The sequence below is a fragment of the Balaenoptera musculus genome, chromosome 18, assembly GCF_009873245.2.
Source record: "Balaenoptera musculus isolate JJ_BM4_2016_0621 chromosome 18, mBalMus1.pri.v3, whole genome shotgun sequence".
Taxonomy (NCBI): Eukaryota; Metazoa; Chordata; class Mammalia; order Artiodactyla; family Balaenopteridae; genus Balaenoptera; species Balaenoptera musculus.
In genome coordinates, this window is record NC_045802.1 from 68,259,940 (window position 1) to 68,286,122 (window position 26,183).

The 26,183-nt window shown below is 39.3% G+C and overlaps 1 protein-coding gene across 1 annotated transcript in view; it reads left to right on the plus strand.

Moving 5' to 3' along the window:
* The window catches only part of UBAC2 (UBA domain containing 2), a 172,000-nt gene that overhangs the window by 43,890 nt on the left and 101,927 nt on the right, over window positions 1–26,183 (plus strand). The gene's annotated exons all lie outside the window — the stretch shown is intronic.

Genomic DNA, 26,183 nt, shown 5'->3' on the forward strand with positions numbered 1-26,183 from the left:
AACTAAGCTCGTGTGCTCTAGAGCCTGCTCACCACACCTAGAGAGCCTGTGCGCCACAACTAAGACCCGACACAGCCAAATAAATAAATATTAAAAAAAAAGAAAAAGAAAACATGATGTTATATCAGAGATTTGTCTATGCCACAGATAAAATTGTATTTCTCGTTCTTAACACATTTCTCTGTACCTCAGCAAGTGTGAGTGAGGCTTATCCTAGTTCCTCAGACCAATATTGTGATGAGGGGCCCACTGTAGTTACTGTTTATCTTTCCCAGCTCAGGTGGCCATCAGCGCACACAGCCAGAGCAGCTGGTAGACAGCCAGTCCCCAGAAAGGAGAGGTGGTGAGGGACATGGGGGGAGCCCCGAACTAGGGTGAAAATCTTATCATTTGACCCTAACGGTCTCCCACTTTGATCTTATGGAATCTTTGTGCCATACCCCTTTCTTTTTCAAGCTTGCATCTAAACTCACTGCTCTTTTTTTTTTTTTTTTTTTTTTTGAGGGGCAGATATATTGAAAAGTGGTTTCTGGATAAAGAAGACTGAGATACTATTTGTCTAAATCTATTTTATTTTAAATCCAGCAACTTACAGCTGTAGTCTTATAGCCAAATTAGTATGGACCTCCTTTCCACTTGATTTCCTAAATTGTATTAATAAATTTAACATTTCCCAAATTCCTTTTCCTCGGCAATTTTTGTTCAGTTTCACAATTTTACAGACGTACACACAATCAGATGATTACTTACCTCACAGCAAACAAGTTGAACCCAGATAACCAAAATGATAGATAATTCTAGTCAAAATAGATCTAAATTGGCAAAGTAGAGTTCCCTAAAGATATTAAAGATTCTTTCACTTAGAGGATCTTAGAAGGCATCAACATGACAGTGAAATCATTCCTGGACCCACTGAAATCCCAGGCCAAGAGTTTGCAGGGTAACGTCTCACTAACTGCGGGGAGAGCCATTCAGTGGTCCTTGGGCACAGCCAATTAATTGGAACTCTCTGGTTATTGTGATGTACATGGCCACCTCCTACAGATTCTGGTCTCACAGTTAAAGGAGAGATGTAGAGGGAGATGAGTTTCTAGGGGAAAATATCTACCAATATGGTGAAGTAGCAGCGTAGAAGAAAAAGGTATTGTGGAGAGTCAGGATTGGTAAAGAAATGAGAGGTGTGTTATTGAGTTACTTAAATCCAAACTTGTATACTAGTGTGTGTGATGGAGGATTTTAGTATCAGGCATCTGTATACTAAAAAGTAATTACATGTCTATAGGTTGAAGTTTGTTGGTTTAAAAAGAGTTACTTAGGATTTTTTATTATCTCTGCCATTACTCTTATCTGTATTCAGAGGTGAACAATCATTGAGCAGAGGTCTAAGTGCTTTACATGCTTCACTGAATTTAATCATTATGCCAACAGCAAAGTATGTTGAGGACACAGTAGTTGTATGGATGGTGTAACCCAGGGATATTTACTCAAGATTCTCAGATTGTGAGATTGTGTTGTACTCTTTCTGTATTATGGTATTGTCTGTATTATGGTATTTGTTTTAGTAAATTTTGTTGAAGTTGGTCCTACTTAATAGAGAATAATCAGAATAGTAATTTGATCTGTAGCAAAAAAAATCTGCTGAGGGAATAGACCATCCTTTCCTTTCCCTCTTTCTCACTAATGAGTTGATATTCCCAAGGAAAGATTTTGTAACTGGATTCTGTCAGCCTGTAAATTTAATTTTGGAAGGGAGATCTCTGCCATTCAGTGAGCCAAAGACTTTTAAGCACTCAAAAATGGGTATATCCGAAAGGTTGGTAAACATGTATAAGTATGCTGGACCTCATAAGTAATCAGGGAAACGAAATTTAAAACCATAGTAAGGATGTTACTACCCACTCACCAAAATGGCTACAGTGAAAAAGACTGACAACAAGAAGTGCTGGCTGAGTAGTATTCCATTATATATATTCAGCCAACACTGGAATATTACTCGTCCATAAAAAGAAACGAAATTGAGTTATTTGTAGTGAGGTGGATGGACCTAGAGTCTGTCATACAGAGTGAAGTAAGTCAGAAAGAGAAAAACAAATACCGTACGCTAATGCATATATTTGGAATCTAAAAAAAAATGGTACTGATGAATGTAGTGGCAGGACAGGAATAAAGACATAGACATAGAGAATGGACTTGAGGACATAGAGGGGAAGGGGGAAGCTGGGGCAAAGTGAGAGTAACATCGACATATGTACACTACCGAATGTAAAATAGCTAATGGGAAGCAGCAGTATACCACAGGGAGATCAGCTCGGTGCTTTGCGATGACCTAGAGGGGTGGGATAGGGAGGGTGGGAGGGAGGCTCAAGAGGGAGGAGATATGGGGACAGATGCATACATATAGCTGATTCACTTTGTTGTGCAGCAGAAACTAACACAGTATTGTGAAGCAATTATACTCCAATAAAGATCTATTAAAAAAAAAAAGAAAAGTGTTGGTGAGGGTACAGAGCAACCAGGAACTCTTGCGCCTGGCTGATGGGAGCTCAAATTTGGAAAACAGTTGGATATTAAGAACTAAAATGAAGATGCATACACCCTATGACTCACATTCCACTCCTAGGTAGAAATGCGTGTTCCTGTGCACCAGGAGTTAGAGGTAAGAATGTTCACAGTAGCATTATTTCTAATCGCTCCAAATTAGGGACAGCCCACATGCTCAGCAACTGTAGAGTGGATAGATCAGTTGTGTCGACAAACAGTTGACTGCTTTTCACAATCAAGATGAATCACATAGAAGGCGCATGGAACAACACAGGCGAATCTTGTGCATGTGGTGTTAAGTGAAAAAAGCCAGACACGAAGGAATTCATATTGTACGATTCCATTTATATGAATTTCAGAAAGCAGACCAAACTGAAATAAAGAGTTTAGGGATTCGCGCATAGGCAATAAAACCTTTTGGTGGGTTGCGGGAGCATGTAATACGTAGGGCACACGGGAGAGCTCCCAGGATGCTGGGAAGTTCTGTTTGTTGACCTGAGTGCTAATTATTTTAGTGTTTGTTCTGTGATAATTCATTAAGCTGTCTATTTTTGTTTTGCCCTTGTATCTATAAGGGTCTCAATAGAAAACAGACGGCACGCTTAAACTAGAATAATTCAAAGGCTTATATATAAAGATCTAATGACAAAAGAATGGAACCTAGTGACAAAAGGGGGACCTTTGGCAGGACTGTTGCCTTGTTGTGCCCACCACCTTTAGGCCCAAAGAGGTTAAGGAAGGGAGAGGTTACTAGAACCTGGAGGGATCACCCCTGGAGAGTCAGCTGCCTTGGAAACAGTAAGTGTGAAGTAACAAGGAACAAGGGGAGTAAGTACCCTGCCTGGCCTCAGGCTCCTCCTCAACCAGATGTCCTCTGAGGCGCTAGCAGAACTCAGCAGAAGCCAGGGGGCCCTTGAGCCTTTGGGTGGAATCTGTACCCTCAGCCTCAGGAACAGAGCAGGGTGGAGAAGAGAAAAGAAGCAAGTGGATTTTTCCAGCATGCTGGGTTTTTCTGAATGAGTGTTACGTTTTGTATCAAAGAGGTTTCTTTAAAAAAGCTTAGGCTTTGAGTTGGCAAAACTGGGTTTGAGGGTATCTGCTTCTTCTAAGCTGTTTCCATGAGTAATTTTTTTAAACACCTTGAGTCTCATCTCATCTGTGAATCATCTATTCTTATCTATGAATCATCTCATTCTTATAGCTTGTGTAAAGTACATGTTTTAGACACCAAATACTAGTTCTCATTGTCTCTCTCCTGCCTGAAATCTCTTTTTTTTCTTTGCAGCATATTTTTCCTGGGAATTTTCAGACTGGGAGTGAATAGCAGTGCAAGAGGTCTGTCTATGCTACTCATTAATTAGCTGAGTTATTGTTTCTAAAAGTTAGTTAATTTTCTCTGATCATGACTCTTCCCAGCTGGAAGAAAGGGGAATTTGGATGAGGCTTTCTCGAAGGGCTTTCCACCTCTGGCATTATACAGTTCTAAGGAACTCTTCCCACTGCAGTGAGTATTTTATCTTTGTCTCCTTTTGAATTTTTGTAGGACTGGAGATGAGAGACATAGGATAGTACTTGGGCCTCTGTGCCCTCACAGCTTCTGCGTGGAACCCCAAATGTGTCCAGGAGTCATTTAGTCAAACCTCATTTCAGGGAGCCTTGAATGTGTTTGTTGGTATTTGGGTCCTACTTGAAACTCAGAGCACCCAGAACCCTGTGGGGGTCCCATTAATTCCTGGCCTTTGCCTTCCTTTCATATCCTTTATTGTGTTGATTTCTTTAGTGTGTATTTTTTTTTAATTTTTTAATTGAACTATAGTTGATTTACAATGTTTGTCAGTTTCTGGTGTACAGCAAAGTGATTCAATTATGTATATGTATATTCTTTTTCATATTCTTTTCCATTATGGTTTATTACAGGATATTGAATATAGTTCCCTGTGCTCTACAGTACGACCTTGTTGTTTACCTTAGTGTATATGTTTTAAATCTTATTTAAAATTTATCTCTAAGTCAACTTAATCTTCTTAACATATTTGATATTTATTCCTTAGACATTTAAACATTTCTAGTAGACTGTTAGATTGTTCCAGCTAATTTGCCTATCTACTTATAACCCTTTTTCCTTTAACCATTACTTTTGTAAGTGGCAAGTAGGAAGTGCAGCTGTGAGGATGGGCTGGGTCCAGGGCTGCCCAGCTCCTAAGCCTGCAAGGCTGCCCACTCTGTCACTTGCCCTCCGCCACTCTCTCAGGAGAGCTGTTGTTCTTGGTGGTGGAGAACCTCCTGGAGACATTATAATCAGCCTGCAGAGGAAGACATAAAAATTGTACGGGCTCTTTGTTTCCTTGGTAATAAATCTGTACTGATCTGCGTTACTCAGAATTGTTGTTTACCAGAACTCTCCCTCTTACGCTTAAAAATTAGTCTAGCCCCAGTGACAAATCAGTTGAATTTCTGCAACCATGGTATCTCCTTATTGCTAATGCTTTTCATATGGATATTCTTTACAAGAAGTTCATGGCTTTTAACTCATATGGCCTCTTGCCATCAACAAGCCATGCTATGTGAATAAGTATCTTAACAGAAAAGGGAAGGAAGTGGGCGGGTAGTACCACCCTCAGAGACCTGCAGGGCGGCCTGCTGGTGTGCATTTGGACGGAGGGACATAGATCCTTGGCTTCAGCCTGCCTCTACTGGAGGATTTATTCTTCTAATGTTAATGTAGTTCTTTATTTGGGGATCAGTAATCCTAGGTTTTTAGAGCTGGGAGTTGGAGGTGTCCGTGGCTCTCTCTTTTACAGTTGTGTTTTTATTCATCCCTTGATCATACTCTCATCTCGTGTATTATTCTTCATATTTTGTGTCTGTTTTGTTGACAAGGACCGGTGCATTCGTCTTCACATGTATCAGAGCACCTAGCATAGTGCTTCACACACAGTAGACCCTCAGTAAGTAGGCTTTTTGATTTGACAAGTGTTTGTGTGTTTCTTTTTCTAAAGGAAAGAAAACTATACGGTGTCCCCCCAGAATGAACGCCTAATGTTTCTAAATAGATATGATCACAAAGACAAGATCAAGCAAAAGAGTGAGACGAGATAGATTAGAGTTGGTTGAGGAGAGGCCCTAGGGTGAAGGTGTTTCGGCAAGATAAATATTTGATGTATCAGAAAAGTTAATACAATTTATTTCATGTAGGAGAACTTACACTCATGTGTAAGCTCATGTATGTTTTCCACTGTTCCATACTGATTGACATCCAAGGTTGTTTTGACATAAACACTGTGCTTTTACTGCCACCTACAGGTGACAGCAGGTCGTGGAGCTCTTCACCTTTACCGGATTTGAAGTCTTGTTGAGATTGAAATCAATGTTTTAAAAGCTGTTAATTGGTAGAAGATAATACATATATTTTAATGTTAATTTCTCAATATTTCTATATTATGCAGAATTATGTAGTAGACATATCCTTATTCCTCTAAAACGTTTTGGCTTAGAGACCATTTCTGCCTTCATGGGAAGCATTCTGTCGTTTTTAGGAAAGTGTTTTCCTCTGTAGGACCGTGTATTCCTGGGCTAGGGCCTTGAGAAGATTCCACTTTAAATGTTATTTGTGCCTGATGTTCTACTAAGAGTTAAACATAAAGGTGGCCTCGGAACAAATTTGATATGGTTTAAATGTTTTTTAATTGTAGTAAAATGTACACAACATGAAATTTACTGTCTTAACCATTTTTAAGGTACAGTTCAGTAGTGTTTGAAGTACATTCACGTTGTTGTGCAACCAATCTCCAGAACTTCTTTCCTCTTCCCAAACTGAAACTCCATGCTCGTTGAACAACTCCCATCCCTCCCTCTAGCACCTGGCAACCACCATTCTATTTTCTGTCAATGAATTTGCCTACCCTGTGTACCTCATGTAAGTGGAATCGTACAATATCTGTCTTTTGTGATTGGCTTATTTCACTTAGCATAATGTCCTCAAAGTCCGTCCATGTTGTAGCATGTGTCAGAACGTCCTTCCTTTTTAAGGATGAATAATGTTCAGTTGTATGTGTATATATTACATTTTATTTATCCATTCATCTGCTGATGGGTACTTGGCTTGCTTCCACCTTTTGGCTATTGTGACTAATGGAGGTACAGATATCTCTTTGAAACTCTCCTTCAGTTCTTTTGGGTATATATCTAGAAGTGGAATTGCTGGATCATGTGGTAATTCTATTTTTAATTTTTTAAGGAACCACCGTACTGTTTTCCATAGCAGCTGTACCATTTTACATTCTCAGCAGCAGTGCACAAGGGTTCCAGTTTCTCCACATCCTTGCCAACACTTTTTTCTGTTTTGTTTTGTTTTGATAGTAGCCATCCTAATGAGTCTGAGATGGTATCTCATTGTGGTTTTGATTTCCATTTCCCTGATGATTATTGACATTGAGCGACTTTTCATGTGCTTGTTGGCCATTTATACATCTTCTTTACAGAAATGTCTATTCAGGTCCTTTGCGCATTTTTTAATCAGTTGTTGTTGTTGTTGTTAACACGTAGGAGTTCTTTATATTTTCTGGGTAATGACCCTTTATCAGCTAATATGATTTGCAAATATTTTCTCTTATTCCATAGGCTGCCTTCTTGCTCTGCTTGTTTCCTTTGATGTAAGGAAGTTTTTTGGCATGGTTTTAGGTCCACCCATTTATCATATTCTCGTGATAAGGATGAATTGAAATGCTTTAAAATTTTAAATGTTAAGATAGGGTAGAATAGATTTCCCTCAGTAAAATCCATTTGTCCTGTAGAGACTTTCCCCAGTGACTTAATCTGAAGAGTATTTATCTCCAGTCCTCAACACCTTTCCTTCATCCGGGAGGGTGTAAAGCAGGGTGAACAGAAACAAGCCGTATCCCAGAATTGGCTCACTTCAGAGCCTTCCACTTACAAGTGCTTCTTTCTTATGCTCTGGAAATTGTTTGTCTCTATTATTACAATAATATGAAAATGAAAGAACATTTACCTTTCTATAGTGTTCTTATTCCTTGCTGGGCCTGATTAATATGTATCAATGATTGCCTTGAAAATGTAGCATGTTTGCAAATGAAATTTGCAAATTACAAAAGCTTTGGGAGATATTCTAATAATAGTAGAGCAAAGAAACCCCCGAACACAGTGGCTCAGAGAACACAGGTGTCTGTTTCTCTTTTGTAACATCCCTGGTGGACAGATGGGCTCTGTTCTAGGAAGTCATTAGGACCAAGCTGGTAGGGCAGCTCTGTCATCCTCACCGTGTGCCCTCCAAGGTTTCCATTTCTAGCAATAGGGAGGAACCAGAAGGGAAGTCCAGGATAAGGGATTGCTCTTTCACCAGGTACTTTGGAAGTTGTAAATGTCACTGCTGCTCATACACCATTGGCAGGAACTTGGTCACGTGGCCACCCCTAATCATAGGGGAGGCTGGGAAACTAGCTCTAGCGAGGGAGCCAAGTCGCTGGAGATAAGGGAGACTGGGTCTGGGGGGAGCTGCTAGCAGTCGCCTTCAAAGACCAAGAGCTGTAATACATTAACTGGTTTAGCAAGTTGTGGGCTCTGTGATCAACGTATAAAACACTGAAGAGAGAGAACATCAGGTCTTTCTCTTTAGCCTAAACAATCAACTGCAGAGTCACTGAATGGCAGGATTGTTGTTTCGGTAGTCGTGTGTCTGGAAAAGCTAAGGGAAGCCTGTGAGATGGCATTGTGATGTGACTACCAGTTGACACTGATGTGCTCATGGATGCTGTAGGTAGTATGACGGGGCAACAAGCACGGCTCTGGTGGTCCTCGTCCGCATCAGAACAGGGAGGGGGTGCAGACCTGCCATGTGAGGAACAGTTGAGAGAGCAGGCAGTGTTGATCCTGGAGAGGAGAAGATGGGGCAGGAGAACAGTCTTCAACTGTTGAAAGGGGCTGCAGGATGAAAGAGGAGTTAAAAATTGGGGGGGGGGTGGGACATGGCCAAGGATGAATTAAGACTTGAGAGATGCTGCAGGAGGTTATTGGGCTTGGTAAGGGGTAACTCAGAGGCACTCACTGTCTGGAGGCAAAGTGATTCCCTTGGGAGGTGCTGACTTGCGGACACTGAAGATACTCAAGCAGTGGCTGGAAAAGCACCAGGCAGGGATGTCCAGGAAATCCACACGTTGGGCAGGTGGCAGGAGTGAAATCTCCGTGAAAGCCCTTGAAACTCTGAGCATCTCTGCTCATATGCTTTTCCTTACTGTGGGATTTGCTGGCAGGCTTAGAGAACTAGAGACATTAATAGGAGTCCAGCAGAGGGACAGTGTTTCCCAGGAAGTTCTGTGCAGCCCAGCAACGGTATAGCAACCTTGTTCTCCTATTCTCTAAATAACAAAGACATAAGTGTTCATTAGTGGATGAATAGATAAAGAAAATGTGGTGCGTGTACACACACACACACACACACACACACACCAGAATATTTATTCGGCTATATAAAAAGAGGAAATCCTGTCATTTGCAGCAACGTGGACAGACCTTGAGGGCATTATGCTAAGTGAAATAAGTCAGAGAAAGACAAATACTGTATGACCTCACTTATATGTGAAATCTTAAAAAAGCTCATAGATATAAAGGATAGATTGACAGAGGTGGGAGGTGGGTGGCAAAATGGGTGAAGGGGGGTCAAAAGGTATAAAATAAAAATAAATAACTCCTGAGGATCTAACATACAGCATGGTGGCTGTAGTTCATAATACCGTATTGCATATTTGAAAGTTACTAAGAGAACAGATCTTAGAAGTTCTCATCAGGAGTTTTCGGGTTGGTGAACACACGGAGATTCAGGGAGAGCGGAGGGTGACTCACTTGGAGAGAGCATGGAAGCTCCGTGTCCTTTCCCTGTATCTTGCCCTGTGCATCTCTTCCATCTGGCTGGTCCTGAGTTATATCCTTTTATAATAAACTGGTAATCTAGTTAAAGAAAAAAAGGTCTCATCACAAGAAAAAACAGTTTTGTAACTTTGTATGGTGATGGATGTTAATTAGACTTATTGTGGTGATCATTTTGCAATATATACAAGTATTGAATCATTCTTTTGTACACCTGAAACTAATATAATCTTTCATGTCAATTATACTCAATAAATATAAAATAACAAGAACATAATTCACTGCAGTAGATTATTATACTAGTGAAATAAACTATTTGTAAAATGAAGAGGTTTTTTTCCTATATAATCTAAATGATTGCCTTTGCTTATGAACAAAGAATATTTTTAAATTTTTGAAGTATATACTTCCAGAAAATACTTTATAAATACTTAAAATTAAAGAGAAACAGAATGAAAAAAATCTTGACAAAATTAAAATTTAGGGTAAAATGACAATACCTAAATAATGAGTTGGTAGGGTGACATCTTTGAAACATTTGTAAAATAAAATATCCAAAATAATTTATATTTTTCATATATTACTAACAATTCTTATAGAACTTTAATATGAACTGTTTAAGCTTCCATGTTAAGGATATTTTTCCCTTTCTGAGTGAGCACATCAGCAGTTTAATTGGCTTTGCCTGCAGTCACGTGGTGAACCATTAGATGGCAGTGTTAGGCAGAATTTGATAAAAACTAAATCTACTCTGAAAGTTATTAAATGGGGCTCAAATGGTGAAATGGTTTTGTAATCAAAAAATACTAGAGAGATATTGTGGTTTATACAAACAGCTTGAACGGTTTGGATACCCTGTGACTGTCTTTAGAGCATATATACAGTAGTTAGAATTTAAAATGGGTACTGTATATGTGTGTTTATTTATTCCTAAATTACATGGCAAATTATTTCAGACACCATTGGTATAACAATTGTGAAAATCCTATGGTAAAAACATAAGAATCATTTTAGGTTCTGATTATGAGTGGGCTCAATATAGCACAATTCCAAATTTATAATTATGCAAGATGAAGTAATACCCTACTTGGTCCCAATGCTAATTGTAAGAAAAAAAAATACTGTTATCTGGGCTAACCAAAGAGAATTATGAGCAGAGATTTTTGTCAAAGGGATACAGTAATATTGTTTTATGTTTTGTGTCTCTGAAGTCTTATATGAGGCACAAGCTGTATTTTTACCAGAATGCACATGTATGTAAAAGTTAACAAGAAAACACTTGGAATTTAGCAGAGGTGATAATATAATACCATGTTATAGTCATCAGCTTTTATTTTCCCAAATAATGTACCTTAGCTGATTCTTGGGCACAGAATGGAGTGGTAGACTTTAATGCCTACTTCTAGCATTTCTATACAATATCCAAGGGTATAGGTATCAGCAAGAAATAGAATATTTTCAAAGCCCATCAACTGAGGAAATAGGAGATAAGAGTTTGCCCTAAGACAAACTATATAGTTTCTATATATATTTAGAAATTGATGGTTGATGGTGTGGACTTAATATCCTTCTAAGGAAGGATAAAAATAAGGAACAGGAAGCTGAACTGTGAAGGGTGATATTTACTGTACTGTCTGTGTACTTTTAATAACTTAGAAAATGTTCTAATGTTTTATCTAAGTTATTTTTTGAAAAGTCAGTTTTAGTCGTTTTTTTAGGAAATGAAGGAATAATTTCCACAGTAAGGAAAGGAATACCTTGACACTCCCTTGTATTATAAGGTAACACTTAGTAGTGTTTGAGCGTGCATGTATACATGCATGAATGAATGAGAGAACTCTACCTCATCTCTTACAAGAATGATCAGCTTCCTCTGATTTCCCCATTTCTTCATTCAACACATGTACTGAGAACCTGCTTTGTGGTAGGCAGTGTGTGTTCCGGGCTCTGAGGATCCTACACTGATCAAAACAGACACAGTCTTTCTCATTGACTCTGCATTATAATCGGGGATAGAATGCAGTAAACAAGATAATATAAGATATAGTATGATGGGTGATGATATATGCTGTGTAAAAACAAATCCACTAGTCAGCCAGCGGGAAAGGGAACACCAGGGTGTAAGCAGGGTCGCAGTTTCAAACAGTATGGTCAGGAAAGGCCTCGGTGAGTGGGTGACATTTGAACGAGGACTCAAGGGGAGAGCCATGTGATCTGGGGCAGGGTGGGGGGGGCGGACGGTGGGGGGGAGTTGTATTCCAGGTGTAGGGACCTGCCAGCGCAAAGGCCCTCAGCTGGAGGCCTGACTCAGGCAACTGTGTAGCTGGAGCTGAGTAGGTGGGGCGAGGGGATAGTAGGAGGTGAAGTCAGGGTGGGTAAGAGAGGTCACCAGGCTTTACAGGCCTTTGTACCAGCTTTAGCTTTTACTCGGCGAGCAATAGGGAACCATTCATGATTCTTTGGGAGATGGAGGCATATTGGTCTATACTGGGTTTTTTTTTTATTATGGTTCCTATTCCTGTAAAAAAGTGTGTAATGGTTTTGCCCATTTACACATTGTTCTGTTACTTGTAGTTCTCATATTACCAAATTCTGCCTTAGGGCATTCTGTTGTTGCATCTTGTAGTTTGTGATTTTTCATTGTGAACTTTTTTTTTTAAATTTATTTATTTTATTTATTTTTGGCTGTGTTGGGTCTTCGTTGCTACGCATGGGCTTTCTCTAGTTGCGGCGAGCGGGGGCTACTCTTTGTTGCGATGTGCGGGCTTCTCATTGCGGTGGCTTCTCTTGTTGCGGAGCGCGGGCTCTAGAGCACAGGCTCAGTAGTTGTGGCGCACGGGCTTAGCTGCTCCGTGGCATGTGGGATCTTCCCGGACCAGGGCTCGAACCTGTGTCCCCTGCACTGGCAGGCGGATTCTTAACCACTGCGCCATCAGGGAAGCCCCATAGTGAACTTATTTTCCGTGGGTTTTGTTTGCTGTGGGAACCCTCACAAGCCCTAGCTCATGAAAGGATATCTATAGGAGGACTTTGTGTTTACTCTTGCTGGGTTCCCAGGCGTTTTTGCTGTCCTGCAATAGCTTTTATGTTTTCTTACGTTAGCGTTCCCATGCCATTCAAGTGGGGTAAATCTAGACCACAAATTTAGGTATGATATTGGCCTTGGATTGTGATTATTTGTTGGGACTGCTTATTGTTTTCTTTCCCAAGGCCTTTCGTGTAAGCTAAATGTCTTCACCGCTTCAGCAAACTGAGTGGACTATTTTTAGCCTTCTCTGTGAAAGGTACAGGTCTTTGAGCATCTGTGCTCAGTCCCCCTCTTCTTCCTTGAGCAGCTTGGGGCCATGTCTCCTATCTTAGGCTGTATCTTAGCCTAAAAATTCAGCCCCCAACACCAGGGGCATGTATTTAGTACCCTCCTTGGGGGGTCACTGAAGCAACACATGCTTTGATTTCTTTTTTTGTTCAGTGATTTGGGATTATTATACGGAATTTTTTAAGCATATGCAAGCGTGGAGAGGGCACTATAATGAACCCAAGTTTCAACATCATCCAGCTTTGGTAATGATCAACTCACAGTCATCTTGTTTTATCTGTATCTTCACTCACACTTTTGTGATTCTAATGGACCTGTGACGGACTTGCTGTGGCCTATTAACCAGGAGCAAAATATAGGGTCATAGGGTGTGTGTGTGTGTGTGTGTGTGTGTGTGTGTGTGTGTGTCTGCTTTTTGCTCTCTATTCTATGCCATTGGTCTCTTTATCTGTTCATGTGCCTCATACTCTAATATCTTTACATCATTTTGCTTTTTAGTATATATTAATATCTAGTAGAACAAGTCACTTTTTTGTTCAGCTATTTCAAAATTAACCTAACTACTCGTGTAGTCATGTACTCTTCCATATAAATTTTAGAGTAAGTTATCTTAAAGTCAGCTGGAATTTGATATGGTATTGAATTTATAGATTGCTTTGGGGGAGAACGGATACCTTTATTAAGTTTTCCAATCCAAGAGCATCAAGGATCTCTCCATTTATTTATAACATCTATGTTGTTTATTAGATTTAAACATTTTATGTTACAGATATTTTGTAATCCTAGATACCATATAATTTTTGTTGTGGTGAATGATATTGTACTTATTTATCATGTTTCCCAAGTGTAGTTATTTTATTGCTGAAGTAGAGAAATGTTAGTGAGTTTGTAAGTTGATCTTGAATTTGGCAACTATATTGAACTCTCCTATTTATTGATTTTGTTTATTTTTCTAGGTGGTATGATAAGTATATGTTTTACTTTTTTTTTTTTTTTTTTTTTTTTAATTTTTATTTATTTATTTATGGCTGTGTTGGATCTTCGTTTCTGTGCGAGGGCTTTCTCCAGTTGTGGCAAGCGGGGGCCACTCTTCATCGCGGTGCGCGGGCCTCTCGCCATCGCGGCCTCTCTTGCTGCGGAGCACAGGCTCCAGACGCGCAGGCTCAGTAATTGTGGCTCACGGGCCCAGTCGCTCCGCGGCATGTGGGATCCTCCCAGACCAGGGCTCGAACCCGTGTCGCCTGCATTGGCAGGCAGACTCTCAACCACTGCGCCACCAGGGAAGCCCATGTTTTACTTTTTAAGGAACTGCCAAACTGTTTTACAAAGTGTCTGTAACATTTTGTCCTCTCATCAGCAATGTATGAGAGTTCCAGTTACTCCCCATCCTCAGGTCATTTGATAGTAGCAATTTTTAAAGAAAATTCTTAGCCATTCCAGTGGATGTGCAGTAGTATCTACTGTCATTTTACTTTGCATTTCCCTAATGACTAATGATGTGTTGAGCATTTCTTCATGTGCTTATTTCTTATTGGTACATCTTCTTTCAAATCTCTTGCCCCCTCCCTTTTTAAATTGGGTTGTTTTCTTATTACTGAGTTATGAGAGTCCTTTAGGTTTTGGATGCAAGTTCTTTATCAGATGTGTATTTTGCCGATATTTTCTCCCGGTCTTGCTTGTCTTTTCATTTTCTGAACAGTGATCTTTGAAGAGCATAGTTACAAATTTTGATGGCATCTAAACCGTCAGTATGTTTTGTTTTGTTTTTTTTAATGGCTCATGTTTATTGTGTCCTAAGAAATCTTTGCCTAATCCATGATCACAGAGATTTTATCCATTTTTTTCTTCTAGAAATTCTATAGTTTTAGGTTTTCCATTTAGATTTATGATTCATTATGAATTAATTTATATATGGTACCAATTATGAGTTGAAAGTCATTTGTAAGAATATCCAGTTGTTCTAGCCCCTTTTATTGAAAAGAGTATCCTTTTTAAACAGAATTACCTTGGAACCTTTGTCAAAAGTTACTTGACCATGTACATATGGGTCTGTTTCTGGACTCTGTATTCAGTCTCACTGACGTTTATGTTTATGCTTTCCTCAATAGCACACTGTCTTGGTTATTGTAGCCTTCTAAATCTTGAGATTACAGATATTGTGAGGCTTCAGAGTTTTTTATTTTTCAAAATTGCTTTGGCTATTCTGGTTTTTTTGTTTATCATTATAAATTTTAAAATCAGTTTGTTGTTTTCTACCCCAAAAGCCTGCTGGGGATTTCCCTGGGATTGCATTGACTTTATACATCAATTTGAAGAAAACTGACATTTAAACAACATTGAGTCTTCTAATCCATGCACATGTTCTGTCTCCATTTATTTAGGTCTGTTTTTTAAAAAATATCTCTTTTCAGTGTTTATAGTTTAGAGCATACAAGTTTTGCACACTTTTTTTAGATTCATATCTAAGTACTTTATAGTTTTTGGTGTCATGGTAAATGTTAATTAATTAATTAATTTATTTATTTATTTTATTTATTTTTGGCTGCACTGGGTCTTCTTTCCTGCACGTGGGCTTTCTCTAGTTGCGCCAAGCGGGGGCTACTCTTCGTTGCGGTGCGCGGGCTTCTCATTGTGGTGGCTTCTCTTTTGTTGTGGAGCACGGGCTCTAGGCGTGTGGGCTTCAGTAGTTGCAGCACACAGGCTCAGTAGTTGTGGCTCATGGGCTCTAGAGCACATGCTCAGTAGTTGTGGCGCACGGGCTTAGTTGCTCCGCAGCACGTGGGATCTTCCCGGACCAGGGCTCGAACCTGTGCCCCCTGCATTGACAGGCGGATTCTTAACCACTGTGCCACCAGGGAAGTCCCGGCAAATGTTATATAAATTTAAAAAATTTTTTCAATGGTTCCTTGCTAGTATATAGAAATACAATTGATTTTTTTTTTCAAGTAAGATTTATTCCAGGAATACTGAAATAGTTCGGTGTAAAGATATCAATACCTATTAGCATATATCATGTATTTCATTACATCAGTGGGTCAAAGGCACAAAAATGATCATTTTACAATTCAAATATAACCAAGTCATGGCCATGCTTAAAACAGAAACCTGGCTTTCTATTGCTTTTTTTTTTTAATTGTGTAAAACCCACATAATATAAAATTTATCATCTTAACCATTTAAGTGTGCAGTTAAGTCTTGTTATATATATTCACATTGTTGTTCAACAGATCTTCGTAACTTTTTCATCTTACAAAACTGAAACTACACCCATTAAACAGTAACTCCCCATTTCCTACTCTCTTTTCAGTCCTTGGTACCCAGCATTCAGCATTCTACTTTCTCACAGAGCTGTTCTAGTAGCTTTTTTTTTGGAGATCCTTTAGGATTTTCTATGTAGATATCCATGTTGTCTGAGAATAGACATTTTTGTTTCTTCCTTTCCAATCTGTAAGCCTTTTTATTCATTTTCTTGCCTTATTCCACTGACAAAGACAATCCAGTATGATGTTGATTAGGTAGAGAGGGTTGACATCCTTGTCTTGTTCCAGATCTTAGGGGGAAAACATTCGGTCATCATTAAGCATGTTAGCAGTGCTATTTCCTAGATGCTCTTTATCAGTTTGAGGAAGTCTCTTTTAGTTGATAGTTTGCCTAGAGTTCTTTACCTTGAATAAACTGAATTTTGTCAAAATTGTTTTGCATCTGTTGATATGGTATATGGTTTTTCTTATTTAGACTGCTTTATGGAGAATTACATTTATTTTTGAATGTTGAACCAATCTTACATTCCTGTGATAAACTCCACTTGATGTATTATCCCTTTTATATATTCTAGATTTGATTTGCTAATATTTTGTTGAGAACTTTTGTGTGTATATTCATGTGTAACATCGGTCTGTAATTTTCTTGTAATATCTTTGTCTGGTTTTGGTATGAAGTTAGTGCTGGTCTGGGACATGTTGCCTTCTGTGCATTTTCTTGAAGTGTTTGTATAGGATAAGTATAATTTTTTTCCTAAATATTTCGTAGATTTTGCCAGTGAAGCCATCTGGGCCTGGAGTTTTCTTTTTTGGTGCGTGTTTTTGTTTTTGTTTTATTCCTCTGTGAATTCAGTTTCTTTTACATATTAACAAGTCTAAAGAACTATGTGGATGTTTATATACACACAGATATTTATACACACACGGATTTTTTTGTAGGTTTACTTATAGTTACAAAAACTTGGAAGCAACCAAGATGTCCTTGAATAGGTGAATGGACAAACTGTGGTTTGTCCAGACAATGGAATTATTCAATGCTAACAAGAAATAAACAAGCCATGAAAAGACATGGCGGACCCTTAATGTATATCACTAAGTGAAAGAAAGCAATCGTAAAAGGCTACATACTGTATGATTCCAAATATATAACATTCTGGGAAAAGTCAAAACTATGGAAACAGTAAAAAGATCAGTGGTTGTCAGGGGTTAAGGGGAAGGGAGGAATGATTAGGGAGAACACAGAGGATTTTTAGGTCAGTGCAAGTACTCTATACAATACCAAAGTGGTGGACATATGTGTTATTATACATTTGTCTGAGCCTATAGAATGTCTGCCAAGAGTGACCCATAATGTAAGTTACGAACTGAAAGATAATGTTATGTCAGTATAGGTCCATCAGTTTTTAACAAATGATAATGCAGAGGCTATGCATGTGTGTGGGATATCTCTGTGCCTTCCTTTCAATTTTGCTGTGAACCTAAAACTGCTCTAGAAAGAATAAAGTCTTTACAAGAAAAAAAAAAAAACAGTTTCAGTGATTCTTCTCTACTTTCACTTTTCAGTGTCATAGATTTTTGCTCCTATCATTATTTCCTTCCTTCTGCTTGCTTTGAGTTAATTTGATCCTCTTTATCTACTTTCTTAAAATAGAAGTCTAGACCATTGATTTAGACCTTGCTTTTCTAATATTCAATATTAGATGTATTCAATACTTTACAATTCTCTTTACGCACTGCTTTAGCTGCATCCCACAAGTTTTATGTTGTTTTTATTTTCATTCAATTAAAAATATTTTCCAACATCCCGTATGACTTCTTCTTTAATTCATGGACTATTCAAAAAAGTTTTTAATTTCCAGGATTTTCCAAATACATTTCTGGTATTGAATGCTAATTTAATTCTGTGTAGTCAGAGAACCTACTTTGTACAATTCCAATTCTTTTAAGTTTGTTGAAGTTTGTTTCTTGGTCTACCTTGCTGAATATTCCAAACGCACTTAAAAAGTGTGTGTATTCTGATGTTGTTGGATAGTGTGTTCTATGAATGTCAATTAGGTCATGTTGGTTGATGTGTTTTTTATGTTTTCTGTATCCTGAGTGGTTTTCTGTCCACTTGTTTTGTTAGTTACAGAACAAGGAATGTTGAATACTTGAACTCCAATTGTGGATTTGTCTATTTCTCCTTTTTGATCACCCTTAACTTCAGCTTTCTGTAGTTCCCTCTTAATTCTTAGTGGGGTACTCTTTCTTTTTTTCTTTTTCTTTTCTTTTTTTTTATTTATTTACTTTTTTTTAAACTTTAATTAATTAATTAATTAATTTATTTATTTTTGGCTGTGTTGGGTCTTCGTTTCTGTGCGAGGGCTTTCTCTAGTTGTGGCAAGTGGGGCCACTCTTCATCGCAGTGCGCGGGCCTCTCATTATCGTGGCCTCTCTTGTTGCGGAGCACAGGCTCCAGACGTGCAGGCTCAGTAGTTGTGGCTCACAGGCCTAGTTGCTCCGCGGCATGTGGGATCTTCCCAGACCAGGGCTCGAACCCGTGTCCCCTGCATTAACAGGCAGATTCTCAACTACTGTGCCACCAGGGAAGCCCTATTTATTTACTTTTATACAGCAGGTTCTTACTAGTTATCTGTCTTATACATGTTAGTGTATATATGTCAATCCCAATCTCCCAATTCATCCCACCCTCCCCCCGCCCCCCGCTTTTCCCCCTTGGTGTCCATACGATTGTTCTCTACATCTGTGTCTCTATTTCTGCCTTGCAAACTGGTTCATCTGTACCATTTTTCTAGATTCCACATATATGCGTTAATATACGATATTTGTTTTTCTCTTTCTGACTCACTTCACTCTGTATGACAGACTCTAGGTCCATGCACCTCACTACAAATGACCCAATTTCGTTCCTTTTTATGGCTGAGTAATATTCCATTGTATATATGTACCACATCTTCTTTATCCATTCATCTGTCAATGGGCATTTAGGTTGCTTCCATGACCTGGCTATTGTAAGTAGTGCTGCAATGAACATTGGGGTGCATGTGTCTTTTTGAATTATGGTTTTCTCTGGGTATATGCCCGGTAGTGGGATTGCTTGGTCATATGGTAATTCTATGTTTAGTTTTTTTTTTTTTTTTTTTTTTTTAAACATCTTTATTGAAGTATAATTGCCTTACAATGGTGTGTTAGCTTCTGCTTTATAACAAAGTTAATCAGTTATACATGTACAGTATGTTCCCATATCTCTTCCCTCTTGCATCTCCCTCCCTCCCACCCTCCCCATCCCACCCCTCTAGGTGGTCACAAAGCACCGAGCTGATCTCCCTGTGCTATGCGGCTGCTTCCCACTAGCTATCTATTTTACATTTGGTAGTGTATATATGTCCATGACACTCTCTCACCCTGTCACATCTCACCCCACCCCCTCCCCATATCCTCAAGTCCATTCTCTAGTAGGTCTGTGTCTTTATTCCCGTCTTGCTACTAGGTTCTTCATGGCTTTTTTTTCCCTTAGATTCCGTATATATGTGTTAGCATACTGTATTTGTTTTTCTCTTTCTGACTTACTTCACTCTGTATGACAGACTCTAACTCCATCCACCTCATTACAAATACCTCCATTTCATTTCTTTTTATGGCTGAGTAATATTCCATTGTATATATGTGCCACATCTTCTTTATCCATTCATCTGTCGATGGACATTTAGGTTGCTTCCATATCCTGGCTATTGTAAATAGAGCTGCAATGAACATTTTGGTAAATGACTCTTTTTGAACTATGGTTTTCTCAGGGTATATGCCCAGTAGTGGGATTGCTGGATCGTATGGTAGTTCTATTTGTAGTTTTTTAAGGAACCTCCATACTGTTCTCCATAGTGGCTGTATCAATTTACATTCCCACCAACAGTGCAAGAGGGTTCCCTTTCCTCCACACCCTCTCCAGCATTTATTGTTTCTAGAGTTTTTGATGATGGCCATTCTGACCGGTGTGAGATGATATCTCATTGTAGTTTTGATTTGCATTTCTCTAATGATTAAGGATGTTGAGCATTCTTTCATGTGTCTGTAGGCCATCTGTATATCTTCTTTGGAGAAATGTCTATTTAGGTCTTCTGCCCATTTTTGGATTGGGTTGTTCGTTTTTTTGTTATTGAGCTGCATGAGCTGCTTGTAAATCTTGGAGATTAATCCTTTGTCAGTTGCTTCATTTGCAAATATTTTCTCCCATTCTGATGGTTGTCTTTTGGTCTTGTTTATGGTTTCCTTTGCTGTGCAAAAGCTTTTAAGTTTCATTAGGTCCCATTTGTTTATTTGTGTTCTTATTTCCATTTCTCTGGGAGCTGGGTCAAAAAGAATCTTGCTGTGATGTATGTCATAGAGTGTTCTGCCTATGTTTTCCTCTAAGAGTTTGATAGTGTCTGGTCTTACACTTAGGTCTTTAATCCATTTTGAGTTTATTTTTGTGCATGGTGTCAGGGAGTGTTCTAATTTCATACTTTTACATGTATCTGTCCAATTTTCCCAGCACCACTTATTGAAGAGGCTGTCTTTTCTCCACTGTATATGCTTGCCTCCTTTATCAAAGATAAGGTGACCATATGCGCGTGGGTTTATCTCTGGGCTTTCTATCCTGTTCCATTGATCAATGTTTCTGTTTTTGTGCCAGTACCAAACTGTCTTGATTACTGTAGCTTTGTAATATAGTCTGAAGTCAGGGAGCCTGATTCCCCCAGCTCCATTTTTCGTTCTCAAGATTGCTTTGGCTATTCGGGGTCTTTTGTGTTTCCATACAAATTGTGAAATTTTTTGTTCTAGTTCTGTGAAAAATGCCCGTGGTAGTTTGATAGGGATTGCATTGAATCTGTAGATTGCTTTGGGTAGTAGAGTCATTTTCACAATGTTGATTCTTCCAATCCAGGAACATGGTATATATTTCCATCTATTTGTATCATCTTTAATTTCTTTCATCAGTGTCTTATAATTTTCTGCATACAGGTCTTTTGTCTCCTTAGGTAGGTTTATTCCTAGATATTTTATTCTTTTTGTTGCAGTGGTAAACGGGAGTGTTTTCTTAATTTCACTTTCAGATTTTTCGTCATTAGTGTATAGAAATGCAAGAGATTTCTGTGCATTAATTTTGTATCCTGCTACTTTACCAAATTCATTGATTAGCTCTAGGAGTTTTCTGGTAGCATCTTTAGGATTCTCTATGTATAGTATCATGTCATCTGCAAACAGTGACAGCTTTACTTCTTCTTTTCCGATTTGGATTCCTTTTATTTCTTTTTCTTCTCTGATTGCTGTGGCTAACACTTCCAAAACTATGTTGAATAATAGTGGTGAGAGTGGGCAACCTTGTCTTGTTCCTGATCTTAGTGGAAATGGTTTCAGTTTTTCACCATTGAGGACAATGTTGGCTGTGGGTTTGTCATATATGGCCTTTATTATGTTGAGGAAAGTTCCCTCTATGCCTACTTTCTGCAGGGCTTTTATCATAAATGGGTGTTGAATTTTGTCGAAAGCTTTCTCTGCATCTATTGAGATGATCATATGGTTTTTCTCCTTCAATTTGTTAATATGGTGTATCACATTGATTGATTTACGTATATTGAAGAATCCTTGCATTCCAGGGATAAACCCCACTTGATCATGGTGTATGATCCTTTTAATGTGCTGTTGGATTCTGTTTGCGAGTATTTTGTTGAGGATTTTTGCATCTATGTTCATCAGTGATATTGGCCTGTAGTTTTCTTTCTTTGTGACATCTTTGTCTGGTTTTGGTATCAGGGTGATGGTGCCCTCGTAGAATGAGTTTGGGAGTGTTCCTCCCTCTGCAATATTTTGGAAGAGTTTGAGAAGGATAGGTGTTAGCTCTTCTCTAAATGTTTGATAGAATTCACCTGTGAAGCCATCTGGTCCTGGGCTTTTGTTTGTTGGAAGGTTTTTAATCACAGTTTCAATTTCAGTGCTTGTGATTGGTCTGTTCATATTTTCTATTTCTTCCTGGTTCAGTCTCGGCAGTTTGTGCATTTCTAAGAATCTGTCCATTTCTTCCAGGTTGTCCATTTTATTGGCGTAGAGTTGCTTGTAGTAATCTCTCATGATCTTTTGTATTTCTGCAGTGTCAGTGGTTACTTCTCCTTTTTCATTTCTAATTCTATTGATTTGAGTCTTCTCCCTTTTTCTCTTGATGAGTCTGGCTAATGGTTTATCAATTTTGTTTATCTTCTCAAAGAACCAGCTTTTAGTTTTATTGATTTTTGCTATTGTTTCCTTCATTTCTTTTTCATTTATTTCTGACCTGATCTTTATGATTTCTTTCCTTCTGCTAGCTTTGGGGTTTTTTTGTTCTTCTTTCTCTAATTGCTTTAGGTGCAAGGTTAGGTTGTTTATTCGAGATGTTTCCTGTTTCTTGAGGTAGGCTTGTATTGCTATAAACTTCCCTCTTAGCACTGCTTTTGCTGCGTCCCATAGGTTTTGGGTCATCGTATCTCCATTGTCATTTGTTTCTAGGTATTTTTTGATTTCCCCTTTGATTTCTTCAGTGATCACTTCGTTATTAAGTAGTGTATTGTGTAGCCTCCATGTGTTTGTATTTTTTACACATCTTTTCCTGTAATTGATATCTAGTCTCATAGCGTTGTGGTCGGAAAAGATACTTGATACGATTTCAATTTTCTTAAATTTACCAAGGCTTGATTTGTGACCCAAGATATGATCTATCCTGGAGAATGTTCCATGAGCACTTGAGAAAAATGTGTATTCTGTTGTTTTTGGGTGGAATGTCCTATAAATATCAATTAAGTCCATCTTGTTTAATGTATCATTTAAAGCTTGTGTTTCCTTATTTATTTTCATTTTGGATGATCTCTCCATTGGTGAAAGTGGGGTGTTAAAGTCCCCTACTATGATTGTGTTGCTGTCAATTTCCCCTTTTATGGCTGTTAGTATTTACCTTATGTATTGAGGTGCTCCTATGTTGGGTGCATAAATATTTACAATTGTTATACCTTCCTCTTGGATCGATCCCTTGATCATTATATAGTGTCCTTCTTTGTCTCTTGTAATAGTCTTTATTTTAAAGTCTATTTTGTCTGATATGAGAATTGCTACTCCAGCTTTCTTTTGCTTTCCATTTGCATGGAATATCTTTTTCCATCCCCTCACTTTCAGTCTGTATGTGTCTCTAGGTCTGAAGTGGGTCTCTTGTAGACAGCATATATATGGGTCTTGTTTTTGTATCCATTCAGCCAGTCTGTGTCTTTTGGTGGGAGCATTTAATCCATTTACATTCAAGGTAATTATCGATATGTATGTTCCTATTCCCATTTTCTTAAATGTTTTGGGTTTGTTAGTGTAGGTGTTTTCCTTCTCTTGTGTTTCTTGCCTAGAGAAGTTCCTTTAGCATTTGTTGTAAAGCTGGTTTGGTGGTGCTGAACTCTCTCAGCTTTTGCTTGTCTGTAAAGGTTTTAATTTCTCCATCACATCTGAATGAGATCCTTGCTGGGTAGAGTAATCTTGGTTGTAGGTTCTTCTCCTTCATCACTTTAAGTATATCCTGCCACTCCCTTCTGGCTTGCAGAGTTTCTGCTGAAAGATCAGATGTTAACCTTATGGGGATTCCCTTGTGTGTTATTTGTTGTTTTTCCCTTGCTGCTTTTAATATGTTTTCTTTATATTTAATTTTTGACAGTTTGATTAATATGTGTCTTGGCGTGTTTCTCCTTGGGTTTATCCTGTATGGGACTCTCTGTGCTTCCTGGACTTGATTAACTATTTCCTTTCCCATATTAGGGAAGTTTTCAACTATTATCTCTTCAAATATTTTCTCAGTCCCTTTCTTTTTCTCTTCTTCTTCTGGGACCCCTATAATTCGAATGTTGGTGCGTTTAATGTTGTCCCAGAGGTCTCTGAGACTGTCCTCAGTTCTTTTCATTCTTTTTTCTTTATCCTGCTCTGCAGTAGTTATTTCCACCATTTTATCTTCCAGGTCACTTATCCTTTCTTCTGCCTCAGTTATTCTGCTATTGATCCCATCTAGAGTATTTTTAATTTCATTTATTGTGTTTTTCATCGTTGCTTGGTTCCTCTTTAGTTCTTCTACGTCCTTGTTAAATGTTTCTTGCATTTTGTCTATTCTATTTCCAAGATTTTGGATCATCCTTACTATCATTATTCTGAATTCTTTTTCAGGTAGACTACCTATTTCCTCTTCATTTGTTAGGTCTGGTGTGTTTTGACCCTGCTCCTTCATCTGCTGTGTGTTTTTCTGTCGTCTCATTTTGCTTATCTTACTGTGTTTGGGGTCTCCTTTTCACAGGCTGCAGGTTCGTAGTTCCCGTTGTTTTTGGTATCTGTCCCCAGTGGGTAAGGTTGGTTCAGTGGGTTGTGTAGGCTTCCTGGTGGAGGGGACTATTGCCTGTGTTCTGGTGGATGAGGTTGAATCTTGTCTTTCTGGTGGGCACGTCCACGTCTGGTGGTGTGTTTTGGGGTGTCTGTGGCCTTATGATTTTAGGCAGCCTCCCTGCTAATGGATGGGGCTGTGTTCCTGCCTTGCTAGTTGTTTGGCATAGGGTGTCCAGCCCTGTAGCTTGCTGGTCGTTGAGTGAAGCTGGGTCTTGATGTTGAGATGGAGATCTCTGAGAGATTTTTGCCGTTTGGTATTACGTGGAGCTGGTAGGTCTCTTGTGGACCAGTGTCCTGAAGTTGGCTCTCCCACCTCAGAGGCACAGCCCTGATGCCTGGCTGGAGCACCAAGAGCCTTTCATCCACACAGCTCAGAATATAAGGGAGAAAAAAATAGAAAGAAAAAAAGAGGATGAAATAAAATAAAATAAAGCTATTATAATAAAAAATAAGAAAAAAATTATTAAGAGTAAATGTGTTCAGAAAAAAATTTTTTTTAATTTTTAAAAATAGATTTATTAATTTTTTATAGTAAAAAATAAGAAAAAATTTTTAAGAAAAAAATTTATTAAGAAAAATTTTAATTTTTTAAAATAAAAAATATGAAAAAACTTATTAAAAATTTTTAATTTCTAAAAATAGAAAATACGGAAAAAATTATTAATAAAGCCATATATTAGGAAAAAAAAATTTTTTTAAGTAAAAAAAAAAAAAATGGACGGACCTAACCCTAGGCTGATGGTGAATGAAAGCAAAGCTATACAGACAAAATCTCACCCAGAAGCATACACATATACACTCACAAAAAAAGGAAAAGGGGAAATTAATATATCCTGCTCCTAAAGTCCACCTTTTGAATTTGGGATGACTCGTTGTCTATTCAGGTATTCAACAGATGCAGGCACATCAGGTTGTTTGTGGAGCTTTAATCCGCTGCTTCTGAGGCTGCTGGGGGAGATTTCCCTTTCTCTTCTTTGTTCGTACAGCTCCCAGCCTTCAGCTTTGGATTTGGACCCGCCTCTGCATGTACGTCGCCTGAGGGCGTCCGTTCCCCGCCCAGACAGAACGGGGTTAAAGGAGCAGCTGCTTCGGGGGCTCTGGCTCACTCAGGCCTGGGGGGGGGGCGGTACAGAGGAGGCGGGGCGAGCCTGCGGTGTCAGAGGCATCGTGACGTTGCAGCAGCCTGAGGGCGCTGTGTGTTCTCCCGGGGAAGTTGTCCCCGGATCACGGGAGCCTGGCAGTGGCGAGCTGCACCGGCTCCCGGGAGGGGCGGTGTGGAGAGTGACCTGTGCTCGCACACAGGCTTCTTGGTGGCGGCAGCAGCAGCCTTAGCGTTTCCTACCAGTCTCTGGGGTCCGCGCTGATGGCCGCGGCTCGCGCCCGTCTCTGGGGTCCGCGCTGTTAGCCGCGGCTCGCGCCCGCCTGTGGAGTTCGTCTAGGCGGCGCTCTGAATCCCCTCTCCTTGCGCGCCGTGAAACAAAGAGGCAAGAAAAAGTCTCTTGCCTCTTCGGCGGCTGCAGACCTCCTCTCCGGCTCCCTCCCAGCACACCGCGGCACGCCAACCCCTTCAGGCTGTGTTCACGCCGCCAACCCCAGTCCTCTCCTTGCGATCCAACCGAAGCCCGCGCCTCAGTTCCCAGCCCCGCCTGCCCCAGCGGGTGAGCAGACAAGCCTCTCGGGCTGGTGAGCGCTGCTCGGCGCTGAGCCTCTGTGCAGGAATCTCTCCGTTTTTCCCTCTGCGCCCCTGTTGCTGTGGGATCCGCACTGATAGCCGCGCG